Source organism: Equus caballus, chromosome 22, assembly GCF_041296265.1.
Source record: "Equus caballus isolate H_3958 breed thoroughbred chromosome 22, TB-T2T, whole genome shotgun sequence".
NCBI classification, from domain to species: Eukaryota; Metazoa; Chordata; class Mammalia; order Perissodactyla; family Equidae; genus Equus; species Equus caballus.
This window is the reverse complement of record NC_091705.1, coordinates 26,905,805-26,918,866: the sequence shown is the minus strand read 5'-3', so window position 1 is coordinate 26,918,866 and position 13,062 is coordinate 26,905,805. Positions and strand designations below refer to the sequence as shown.

Sequence of the window (13,062 nt, the reverse complement as noted above, 5' to 3'; positions counted from 1 at the left end):
TTTTTTTAAAGATTCGTACCTGAGCTAACAACTGTTACCAATCCTCTTTTTTTTCCCCCTACTTTTTTTCTCCCCAGATCCCCCCAGTACATAGCTGCACATTCTAGTTGCGGGTCCTTCTAGCTATGGCATGTGGGACGCTGCCTCAACATGGCCTAATGAGCGGTGCCATGTCTGCGCCCAGGATCTGAACCCTGGGCTGCCGAAGCGAAGTGCGTGAACTCAACCACTTGGCCACGGGGCCGGCCCCTGGGCCACATGATTTAGAATGGGCCCGTCCTACTTGGATTTTAGTGTGCTGTATTTTCATCTCTCCGTTTCAGTTTGCCCTGTGTCAAGATCATAAAATATACTGGTATGACGCTGGTGTTTACAGAGCCTGTTCACATTTATCAGCACATTTGATCCTTAAAGCAAATCAGGTCTCATAATCTCTTGTTTAAAACTCTTCAGTGGCATCCCACTGCAGTTAGAATCAAATTCTGATTCCTTACCATGGGTACACAAGGCCCTGCATGATCAGTAGGAGTTGAGGGGAAGGGATAGACTAGGAAAACCCTAGGCTCAGGGCACAGTAACTCACACGGGTCATGACCCACCACCCCTAGAGATGTTGCTTCGGTTTGGCCATATGGGGACAAGCTAGGTTATGGCATCCTCATTTTGTTTCCCAAATGCCAGTCATTGCTTCCTTCATGACTACTGACATATCTGAATTCTACCTGAGTGTTACTTCATAGTTTTTCTTTAGATTTGACCCTTCCTTTGTATTTATTTTTAAATTTCAGTAGGCATTACTTGTTTTAGTCTCATTCTAAGCATGAGTATTTGTGAAACCTAGGGGTTTAAGTCAAATACAGTCTTCCCTTGCCTGTCAAGAGTAATTTGATACTGAAAAAACCCTGGATAGGATAAATTCTCTTAAAAAATGTGAATACCATTGATTTTAACAGGAAGTTTATGAATTTACAAATCATAAAATTCAGTCTTAATTATATTGAAAAAAACAAATCCTGTTAAAGTAGAAACTAGTATTCATTGGTTAATGTTTGTTATCAGAATAACCTAACAAGGTGTTTAATCTTCATTAATTATTCTTTAACACAACTATTTACCTGCACTTAATATAGTATTTTGAGGCATTAGATATCTTAGGACTAACAAATAAGGTATACATTTATGTTTATGGAATTCAGTCTTTAATTATTTAAAAAGAAGAGCAGTGAAGACAACCGATAAAAACTGGAAATGTCTGGAAATGTCGTATTCACTAAACAGGTTGATAGCTTAGGTGGCATGATGTAAGAGATTATCACTGCTATAAACTGTCAAACCACAAGTACTCCAAGAGGAAAAACCTATACAACACCTGCCAGTAATTCAACTTTGAAGATGACTGGATGGGGCCTCTTTCATCACAGTACTCAGCTGTTCACAAGGAAAACAAATCCCAATGATTATTTTTAAAGGAGACTAAATGCCTTGTAAGACAATGTAGAGGTAGTAAAAGAAATTTCTTGTGAAGCTGAATATTTGGAATATGATTGGGAGAATCTGAGTATTGTGAGCCTTGTAACAAAAAACAGCAGAGCCCTGCCCCACTTTTCACCCACAGATTCGCCCCTTCCCAGGCAACCGCTGTCGGAAACTGTAACTGTTTCTGTTGCAGGGGAAGGGTCCAGGAGACAAGAGAGCCAGTATTTCTAAATAATGTGCTTGTAAGGCTGTTCCTTGACTTTTCAATTTTAGATGTTGTCTGTTTTCTTCCTCTTCCAAAAGATTAGGATTTAATTCACAGCACCCTATGTCACATACTTTGTCTCCATCATTCTCTTAATGTAGTTATATCACAGTTTTGTCTGTTGGTGGTATTTACATTATGATGGTGGTAATGCTATAATTGTTTATGGCAAAACCATATAGTATACAATTATATTTGTTTTGTATAATTTTTTCTCTTAGAGTTAAAAACTACCGTATACCCCTTATTTTTTAAATTGAAATATAAATAGAAATGTAGTAGAAATCACCATTTTTAGTGTATAGTTCTGTGAGTTTTGACAGACACATGCAGTTGTGTGACCACCACTACAGTCAGGATATAGAAAGTCCCTTCATAAAATCCACCCCTTCCTCACCCCGTCCTCTGGCCACTGGTCGTCTTCTGTCCTTTCTCATGCCCTTTTACAGACTGTCATAGGAATGGAATCATGCTGTATATAGCCTTTTGAGCCTGGCTTCTTCCACTAGAATAATCATTCTTTTAAAATTTGCTTTGCTTTTTGTGTCCTTACAATTTATTCTCAAATTCTAAAACTCCTCTTTTTTTATTATTATTTTTCTTTTCTTTTTCCTCTTTTTTTGAAAAAGAAATCCTTGGAACTCTCCATCCTCCTCCAGTTTGGACTAGTTAGTTGCTAGGACAGCTGTACAGATGAATTCTTGGGGTTTCCCTTCATCAAATTCAGAGAATTTTACTTCTTTTTCTCGTGTTTTAGATCCTTTGTTCCTGAATCCTGTCTTCCTTTTTCTTGGGGGAGTACCTTGTCTAGTAGCCTCTTAAGACAGAGTACATGGGAGGTAACATTTTTTTTAAGCTTGCATGTCTGAAAATGTCTTTTATTCTTAGACTTTTCTATTTCATTTAGCTGGGTATAGAATTCTAATTTGGAAGTTATTTTCCCTTAAATTTTTAATGATGTTATTCCATGGTCACTTTGTGTAGATATACATTAAAATATATAATGACTATAAAAAAGTCATGTCTATCCTCTGACATTAACCCTCTCTGCAAAATGTTTGCACTAAATGTTCTCTTAGCGTCTTCCTATTTTTAAGAGACATTTTCTCTCCTATGAAGTTTGGGCTGTGATTGTTTTAGAGAGCTTCATGAAATTGGTGAGACTTGAGTTGGTTCTCGAGAATGAGTAGAATTTGAACAGAGTAGCAGAGATATTTCTGGCACTAAGAACACTGCTAAGAAAGTCCTCATAAGCGGCCATTAGAAGACTGGAGAGGGGCCAGCCCTGTGGCCAAGTGGTTCAGTTCATGCACTGCGCTTCAGCGGCCTGGGGTTTTGCCAGTTTTGGATCCTGGGCGCAGACCTAGCACTGCTTGTCAAGCCGTGCTGAGGTGGCGTCCCACATAGCAGAACTAGAAGGATCTACAACTAGAATATACAACTATGTACTAAGGGGCTTTGGGGAGAAGAAGCAGCAGCAAAAAAAAAAAAAAAAAAAAAAGGACTGGGGAGAGAAAGTGAAATGCCTGTATGGGAGGTAGGTGGGAGACAAGTTTAGATATGTTGGGAATAGGGTGTGGAAGGTAGTGAACGTTTATTGAACCTCCACGGTGTGCCGTTGTGCAGCAACATGTTTTTTTAAAAAAAGTTTATTATTAAATATTTGACCTAAAAAAAAAAGCCGTAATAGGGGCCAGCCTGGTGGCATAGTGGTTAAGTTTGTGTGCTCTGCTTTGGCGGCCCAGGGTTTAGGGGGTTTGGATCCTGGACACAGACCTACACACCTTTCACTAAGCCATGCTGTGGCGGTGACCCATGTGCAAAATAGAGGAAGATTGGCATGGATGTTAGCTCAGGGACAATCTTCCTCAAGCAAAAAGCAAAAAAAGAGGAAGATTAGCAACAGATGTTAGCTCAGGGCCAATCTTCCTCACAAGAAAATAAAACAGAAAAACTGTAATCAGTAATACCACAGTATTACCACAATAACTGTGCACCCACTGTCAAACTTAAGAAATTACCAATACAGTTAGTGCCCCTTTCACGTCAGTCCCTCCTCACCAGAGGTAATATGTGTTTTGAATAGAAAATGCACATATGCAAAAGGGTTACAGAGAAAAGTAAGTCTCCCTTGCAAAAAGCCCACTGCCACCTTTACTAGCACCCTCCACTTCTACTCCCAGAGGTAACTATGGTTATTGATTTCTTGTGTATCCCTCTAGACACATTCTGAATTTAGAAAAGCAAATGTGTCTGTGTATCTTTTTTCCTCACACAACTGGTATTGTACTATACACACTGTTGTGCATCTAGCTTTTTTCACTTAAAAATGTATCTTAGAGGTCCTTCCATAATCAGTACATATAGATTATTTTGTTTGAGGCCTTTAAAAAAACTTTGTGTTGAAATAGAACAAACAAATAAAAATGCACAGAAAATAAATGTATAGCTCAATGAACAATAACAAAACCATCAACTAATTAGCAGCCACCAGGTCACCTCTGTATCCCCTGTCAACCACTCTACTCTTCCTCTTGTCCAAATAAAATTACTAGCCTGACTTCTAACATGCGTTTGGTTGTGCTAGCTTTTATGCTTTTAGAGAAATAGAATCAAACGGTATGTACTGAGTCTGCCTTCCTTCAGTTAACACTTAGATTCATCCATGATGATGGTGAAGCTGTAGTTCATTCATTTTCATTGCTGTATAGTATTCTGTTATATTAACAAACCACACTTCATTCTATTTTGGATGACTGGGATCTTCCCAGTTGTGGACAATTATGAATAATGCTTATATGAACATTCTTGTACATGTCTCCTGATGTATTTCCACACAATGTCTTTTGGGTATATACTTAGAAGTAGAATTGCTGGGTTTATAGGATATACATAGGTTCAGCATCAGTAGCTATTACTGAGCAAGTTTCCTGAGTGGTGGTACTAATTTACGCTCCCACCAGCAGTGTATGAGAGTTCCTGTTGTTCCATGTTCTCGCTAACCCATGATGTTGTTAGTCATTTTAATTTTGGCCATTCTAATGTGTGTGCAGTGGTGTCTCATTATGGTTTTAGTTTGTGTTTCCCTGATGACTAATGAGGTTGAGCACCTTTTCAGAAGTGTATTGGCCATTTGGACATCTTCTTTTGTGGATTGCCTGTTTAAATCTTTTGCACATTTTTCTGTTGGGTTTTTTCTTTTTTCTTTTTTTATTGAAGTTCTCTCCATTTCCTGGATGTGAGCCCTTTGTAATGATGTTTTGCAAATATTTTCTCTCATTTGGTGGCTTACCTTTTTAGTCTCTAAAAAGATCTTTTGATGAACGGAAGTGCTTAATTTTAGTACAACTCACTGTTCTACAACTCACAATATCACTATTTTCCTTTATGGTTAGTGCTTTTTGTATTCTGTCTAAGAAATCTTTACCTACCCTAAGGTCATGAAGATATTCTGTTTGTCTTCTAAAAGCTTTATTGTGTGGCCTTTTACCTTTAAGTGTATGTGCCACTTGGAATTTATTTTTGGGTGTGGTGTGAGCTTTTCCATAGAGACATCCAGTTGACCCAACAAAGTTGAATTTATTGAAAAGTCTCTTTTATCCCCCAGTGCTCTGTAGTGTCTGTTTTCATGCCTGTTCTGTTTCACTGGTCTATCCATTTATCCTTATGCTGATAGCACATTGTCTTGTTTTCTCTAACTTTATATGTGTTGACTTGGCTCTAGTATATTGAGTAGGAGTAGTTTCTCCTACTTAGTTATCTTCAAGATTTCCTTGGCTCTTCTTGGCTCTTCGTCATTTCCATATACATTTCAGAATGAGCTTGTACATTTTTACAACAGAATTTTAATTGGGATTGCATTCAATCTATTGAATACAATACATTCGTTCTCTCTCCCCCTTCTTCTCTCCCTCTTTTTCTTTGGTTGGTCTTCCTTAATCTCTCTTGATAGTGTTTTATAGTATTTTATGTAGTAGTCTTGCATAAGTTTTGTTAGATTTATTCCTTGGTATTTGACTTGTGAGTGTGTGTGTGTGTGTGTGTGTGTGAGTGTGTGAAGATTGGCCTTGAGCTAACATCTGTTGCCAATCTTCCTCTTTTTGCTTGAGGAAGATTGTTGCTGAGCTAACATCTGTTCCAGTCTTCCTCTATTTTGTATGTGGGACACTGCTGCAGCATGGCTTGATGAGTGGTGTGTAGGTCCGTGCCCAGGATCCAAACCCGCGAACCCCAGACTGCTGAAACAGAACAGGCAAACTTAACCACTGTGCCACTGGGCTGACTTGTCACTAATTTTTTTTATTAGGATTTTTTTTTCTTTGTTCATGAGTGAGAATGGCCTATAATTTTCCTTTCAACAGGTTTTAGTATCAGGTTTATCTGGCCACTAGTCATAGCTTTAGTTGCACCCTACAGGTTTTAATAGAAGTATTTTCATTCTCATTTATTTCAGAATGTTTACAAATTTCTACTTGGATTTCTTCTTTGACCTATGCATTTTTTAGAAGTTTTTTTTTTATTGAGTTCATAATAGTTTACATCGATGAGAGATTTCAGTTGTATGTATTTCTTGCCTGTCACCACATAAGTGCTCCCCTTCACCCCCCCTTTTTCTTTTTTTTATTGCTGAGAAAGATTAGCCCTGAGCTGACATCGTGCCAGTTTTCCTCTACTTTATATGTGGGTCACTGCTACAGCGTGGCTAATGAGTGGTATAGGTCCATGCCTCAGGTCTGAACACACAAACCTGGGCCACCAAAGCAGAGCACGCCAAATTTAACCACTAGGCCACAGGGCTGGCCCAGAAGTATATTTCTTAGTTTCCAGACATGGGAGTTTTATAGTTATCTTTCTGTTACAGATTTTAGGTTAATTGCACTGTGGTCAGAAAACATAGTCTGTATTTCAGTTCTTTTAAATGTGTTGAAATTTGCTCTATGGCCTAGCAGCTGATCATTTTATAAATGTTCTCTGTATACTTGCAAAAAATGTATAGAGATTAGTTATTAGATGTAGTGCTGTAGATGTGTTTTTTGTTTAATTGTGTTAAAATATTCTATATCCTTACTAATTTTTTGTCTACATATATCAGTTTCTGAGAGAAGTTATAAACATCTTCTATGATTCTGGGTTTGTCTTTTTCTCTTTTTAGCCCTGTCAATTTTTGCTTTATATATGTTGAAGCTGTTTATTAGGTACATTCAAATTTAGAACTGTCACATTGTCCTGGTCCACCTTTTTACCTTATAAAGTGTCTTTACCTCTGTTAATGCTTTTTGCCATAAGTCTCTTATGCTGATTTTAATACACTTACGCCACCCTTCTTTTAGTGTGTGTTTACATTGTGTATTGTTTCCCATTCTTTTACTTTCAGCCTTTCTATAAGATGTTTCTCTGGTAAGCAGTATAACACACTTTGTCTTTTAATTGCGGCATTTAGTACTTTTACATTTAATGTAATAACTAATATTTGGGCGGTTAAATATACCTGCTTAATATAGTATTTGCTTTTTAAATGTCCTCCCTGTTCTCTGTTCCCTTTTCTCTTCTTTCTTTTCTTTTTATTTTCTTAATGTTCCTTTTTTAAAAAACAGCTTTATTGAGGTATAATTGATTTACTGTAAAATTTACCCATTGAAGTATCCAATTCAGTGATTTTTAGCAAATTTATAGTTAGGTGACCATCACCATGATTGTTTTAAGAGTTCCTTTATGTCCATAATTAATTTTTTTAACAGCTTTATTGAGATATAATTCACATACTACACGTCACCCATTTAAAGTGTACAAGTCAGTAATTTTTACTGTGTACACGAAGTTATGCAGCGACCCCCACAATAAATTTTAGAACATTTCATCACCCCCAAAAGAAACCCCATACCCATTAGTAGACACTCCCCAATACCCACCACCCCCTACCCTCTCTCAACCCTAGGCAGTTCCTCATCTACTTTCTGCCTTTATGGATTTACCTATTCTGGACACTTCATATTAATAGAGTCAAACAATATGGGGCCTTTTGTGGATGACTTCTTTCACTAAGCATAAGATTCTTAAGATTTGTCTATTTGTAGCAAGTATCAGTACGTTGTCCTTTTTATTGCCAAATAATTTTCCATTATATGGGTATATATTACATATTATCCATTCATTAGTTGGTAGACATTGGGTTTTTTTCACTTTTGGGTTATTATGAATAATGCTGCTATGAATGTTTGTGTACAAGTTTTTGTGTGGACATATGTTTTTATTTTTTTGGCCCTCTACCCAGGAGTGGGATTGCTGGGTCATATGGTAATTCTCTGTTTAACTTTTTGAGAAACACCAGCCTCTTCTTCCCAAAGTGGCTGCACCATTTTACATTCTCATTTTACATTCCTCCATGTATGAGGAGTCCAATTTCTCCATATCCTCATCAGTACTTCTTATTATCTGTGTTTTAATTATAACCTTCCTAGTGGGTTTGAAGTGGCCTCTTATTTTGGATTTGATTTGCATTTCCCTGATGGCTGGTGATGTTTAGCATATTTTCGTGTTCTTATTGGCCATCCATATATCTTCCTCAAAAAAGTGTATATTCAGAGGCTTTGCCCAGTTTCTTTAATAGATACAGGCTTATTAGCACATCTGTTTGTCCTTAGGTGAGTTTTGACAGTTTGTGTCTTTCAAGGAATGGTCTGTTTAAGTAATCAAATTTGTGGGCATGTAGTTGTTAATAATGTTCCTTTATTATCCTTTCAGTGTTTAAGGGATCAGTAAGGATGACCCCTCTTATAGTTCTTTTATTTTAAATTGTGGTAAAATATACATAATGTGAATTTACCATCTTAATCATTTTTAGGTGTACAGTACTGTTAAGTACGTTCATATTGTTATACAACCAGTCTCTAGAACTCTTCTTCTTGGAAAACTGAAACTGTGTACCTGTTAAACAACAACTCCCCATTCCCTGCTCCCCCGCCCCCAGGTCCTGGCACCACCATTCTACTTTCTGTCTCTATGAATTTGACTGCTCTAGGAACTGCATATAAGTGGGATGGTACGGTATTTGTCTTTTTGTGACTGGCTTATTTCATGTAGCATAATGTCCTCAAGGTTCATGCATGTTGTAGTACATGTCAACATTTCTTTCCTTTTTAAAGCTGAAAAATATTCCACTGTATGTGTATACCACATTTTGTTTATCCATTCATAAGCTGAGGATGCTTAGGTTGTTTCCACTTTTTTGCTATAGTCAATAATGCTGCTATGGACATAGGTGTTACCTCTCTTACATCTCTGATATTAGTGATTAGTGTCTGTTCTCTTTTTTCCTTGATTAGCTTGGCTAGAGGTTTATCAATTTTATTGATCTTTTGAAAGAATTGGCTTTTGGTTTTGTTAATTTTCTCTAGGGATTTCCTGTTTTCGATATCAATGATTTCTGCTCTACTTTTTATTATTTCTTTTCTTCTGCTTAAATTGCTATGGTTAGTTTACTAAGGTGAGAGCTTAAATTATTGATTTTAGGTTTTCTTTTCTAATATATGCATTCAATACTATAAATTTCCCTCTAAGCACTGCTTTTACTGCATCCCACAGATTTTGATAAGTGGTATTTTCATTTTTATTTAGTTCAAAATACTTTTTCTCTGAGACTTCTTTGACCCATATGTTATTTAGAAGTGTGCTGTTTAATCACCAAATATTTTGGGATTTCCAACTATCTTTCTGCTATCAATTTCTAGTTTAATTCCATTGTGGTCTGAGACCATAGTTTGTATGATTTCTATTCTTTTAAATTTGTTAAGATATGTTTTATGGCCCAGAATGTGGTCTGTCTTGCTGAATGTTCCATGGGAGCTTGAGAAGAATATGTATTCTGCCACTGAATGAAATATTCTGTAAATGTCACTTATATCTAGTTGATTGACAGTGCATTTCAGGTCACTATGTCCTTACTGATTTTCTGCCTATTAGAGGTGTGTCGAAATCTAACTATAAAGAGGGATTTGTCTATTTCTTCTTGCAGTTCTGTCAGCTGTTGCCTCATATATTTTGATGTGCTGTCGTTATGTGCATACACATTAAGGATTGTTGTTTTCTTGGAGAACTGACCTCTTCATTATTATGCAGTGACCCTCTTTATTCTTGACACTTTGCCTTTTTCTGAAGTCTGCCTTGTCTGAGATTAATATAACTACTCCAGCTTTCTTTTGATTAATGTTAACATGGTTTATCTTTACCCCTTTTAACCCATATATATCTTTATATTTAAAGTGTGTTTCTTTTAGACAACATGTAGTAGGGTCTTTTTTTTTAATCCACTTTAACAGTCTCTATCTTTTATTTGGTGTATTTAGGTCATTACAGTGATTATTGATATAGGTGGATTAATATTTACCATGTGTCTAACTGTTTCCTACTTGATAATTTGTTCTTTGTTTCTTTTTTATCTTCCCCTTTTTCTGTGTTCTCTGGGTTTGAGCATTTTATATGATTCTATTATATCTCTTAGTGTATCAATTAAACTTCTTTTAAAAACATTTTTAGTGTTGGTCCTAGAGTTTGCAATATGTATTTACAATGAATCTAAGTCCACTTTCAGTAACACTGCTACTTCATGGGTGGTATAAGTACCTTATAACAGAGTATTCCCAATTCCTCCTTCCCATTCCTTATAACATTGCTGTCGTTCTTTTCACCTAGCCATATGCTGTAATCACTCAACATATTGTTACTATACTGCTTTGAATGGTTATCTGTTAAATTCATTCAGGTTAAGAAAAGTAAAAGATTGTTATTTTATGTGTGTTTATTCCTTCTTTGATGCTGTATATGTATATCTGGATTTCTGATCCATATCATTTTCCTTCTCTCTGAAGAACTTTTAACATTTCTTGTAGGGCAGCTCTGCAGGCTAAAATTCCCTCAGTTTTTGTTCATCTGAGAAAGTCTTTATTTCTCCTTCATTTTTGAAGGATAATTTCACTGGATACAGAATTCTAGGTTGGTAACTAGTTTCTGTTTTTCAGCTGTTTAAAATATTTCACTCTGCTCTCTTCTTGCTTGCATGATGTTTGATGAGAAGTCTGATATAATGGCTTAGAGAGTTTTTTTCCCTCTCTGACGTCTTTCAAGGTTTTTCTCTTTGTCTTTGGTTTTCTGAGTTTGGGTATGTTATGTATAGGTGTAGATTTTTTGATATTTATCCTGCTTGGTGTTTTCTGAGTGTCCTGGATCTGTGGTTTGGTGTCTGTCATTAATTTTGGAAAATTCTCAGCTATTATTATTTCAAATATTTTTTTCTCTTTTTTCTTCTTCTAGTATTCCAATTACACAATACACTTTTTATAATTGTCTCACAGTTCTTAGATATTCTGTTTTTGTTTTTTTTTTCATTTTTTTCTCTTTGTATTTCAGTTTGGAAGTTTCTGTTGACATATCTTCAAGATCAATGATTCCTCGGCCATGTCCAGTCTACTGATGAGCTATCAGAGATGTTCTTCATTTCTCTTACAGTGTTTGATTTTTAGCCCATTACTCATTTTATAGTTGGGTTATTTGTCTGTTTATTGTTGATTTTGAGAGTTCTTTATATTGCTGGATCCTAGACCCTTATCAGATGGATGATTTACAAATATTTTCTCTCATTCCTTGGATTGTCTTTTCACTTTCTTGATAGTGTCCTTTGAAGCACAAAATTTTTGATATTGATGAAGCTGAATTTATCTGTTTTTCTTTTGCTTGCTTGTGCTTTAGATGTCAGATATAAGAAACCATTACCTAATCTAAGGTTATGAAATTTATACCTGTTTTCTTCTAAGAGTTTTATAGTTTTCACTTTTACATGACCCATTTTGAGTTAATTTTTGTGTATGGTGTGAAGAAGGAGTTCATCTTCATTCTTTTGCTTATGAATGCCAGTTGTCCCAGCGACATTTGTTGAAAAGACTTTTTTTTTCTCATTGAATTGTGTTGATACTGTTGTCAAAAATCAGTTGACCATCAATGTGAGGGTTTATTTTTGGAATCTCAGTACTATTCCTTTGATCTAGATGTCTATTCTTATGCCAGTCTTGCTTATTATAAACTTGTAATAAATTTGGAAATCAGGAAGTGTGATTCTTCCAACTTTGTTCTTCTCTTTCGATATTATTTTGACTATGCTCCGTCTCTCGTGTTTCCATTTAAATTTTAGGATCAGCTTGTTAATTTCTGCATTTAAGCCAGCTGGGATTTTTATAGGAACTACATTGAATCAATATGGGGAATATTGCCATTTTAGCAATACTAAGTCTTCCAGTCTATGAAGGTGGATGACTTTCCATTTATTTAGGCCTTCTTTAATTTCTTTCAGTGATGTTTTGTAGTTTCATTGTACAAGTCTTATATTCCTTTTGTTAAATTTATTCCTTTTTGATCTCATAAATGGGATTGTTTTCTTAATTTCATTTTTGGATTGTTTGTTGCAAGTGTATAGAAATTAAGCTGATTTCTCTATACTGATTTTGTATCCTGCAGCCTTGCTGAACTCATTTATTAACTCTAATAGTGTTTTTGTGGGTACCTTAATATACTCTATGTACAAGATCATGGCATCTGCAAATAGAGATAGTTGTATTTCTTCCTTTTCAATCTGTATGCCTTTATCTGCTTTATTTCTGCTTTATTTCTTTATTTCTTTATATGCTTTATTTCTGGTTTGGGGTGTTTTGTTTTGTTTTGTTGCCTGATTGCTCTGACTAGAATCTCTAGTACAATATAAGTAGTAGTGGTGAAGATCAACATCCTTGTCTTTTTCTTGATCTTAGTGGGAAAGCATTCAGGCTTTCACTGTTAATTATGATGATAGCTGTGGATTTTTGTAAACACCTTTTATCAGGTTGATTAACTTGATTCATTTTCACACGCTGAACAACCTTGTATTCTTGGGATACATCTCACTTGGTCTTAGTGTATAATCCATTGTAGGTGTGGTTGGATTTGGTTTGCTACTAATATTCTGGGGATTTTTGTGTCTGTATTCATCAGAGATACTGGTCTGTAGTTTTCTTGTGATGTCTTTGTCTGGTTTTGGTATCAGGGTGATAATAGAGTGGGTAACTCACAGAATGAGTTGGAAAGTGTTCCCTCCTCTTCTATTTTATGGAAGAGTCTGTGAAGTATTGTTAATTTCTCTTTAAGTGTTTGGTAGAATTACCAGTGAAGCCTCTGGACTTGGGCTTTTCCTTATTTCTTTCTTTCCTTTTTATTAAATCACTAATTTGATCTCTTTAATTGTTGTAGATCTGTCAGATGTTCTATTTCTTCTTGAGTCAGTTTCTTTTGTTTGTATCTTT

At 35.8% G+C, this 13,062-nt stretch overlaps 1 protein-coding gene across 4 annotated transcripts in view; it reads left to right on the top strand.

Moving 5' to 3' along the window:
- Positions 1–13,062, top strand: part of TRPC4AP (transient receptor potential cation channel subfamily C member 4 associated protein) — a 70,164-nt gene that overhangs the window by 4,031 nt on the left and 53,071 nt on the right. The gene's annotated exons all lie outside the window — the stretch shown is intronic.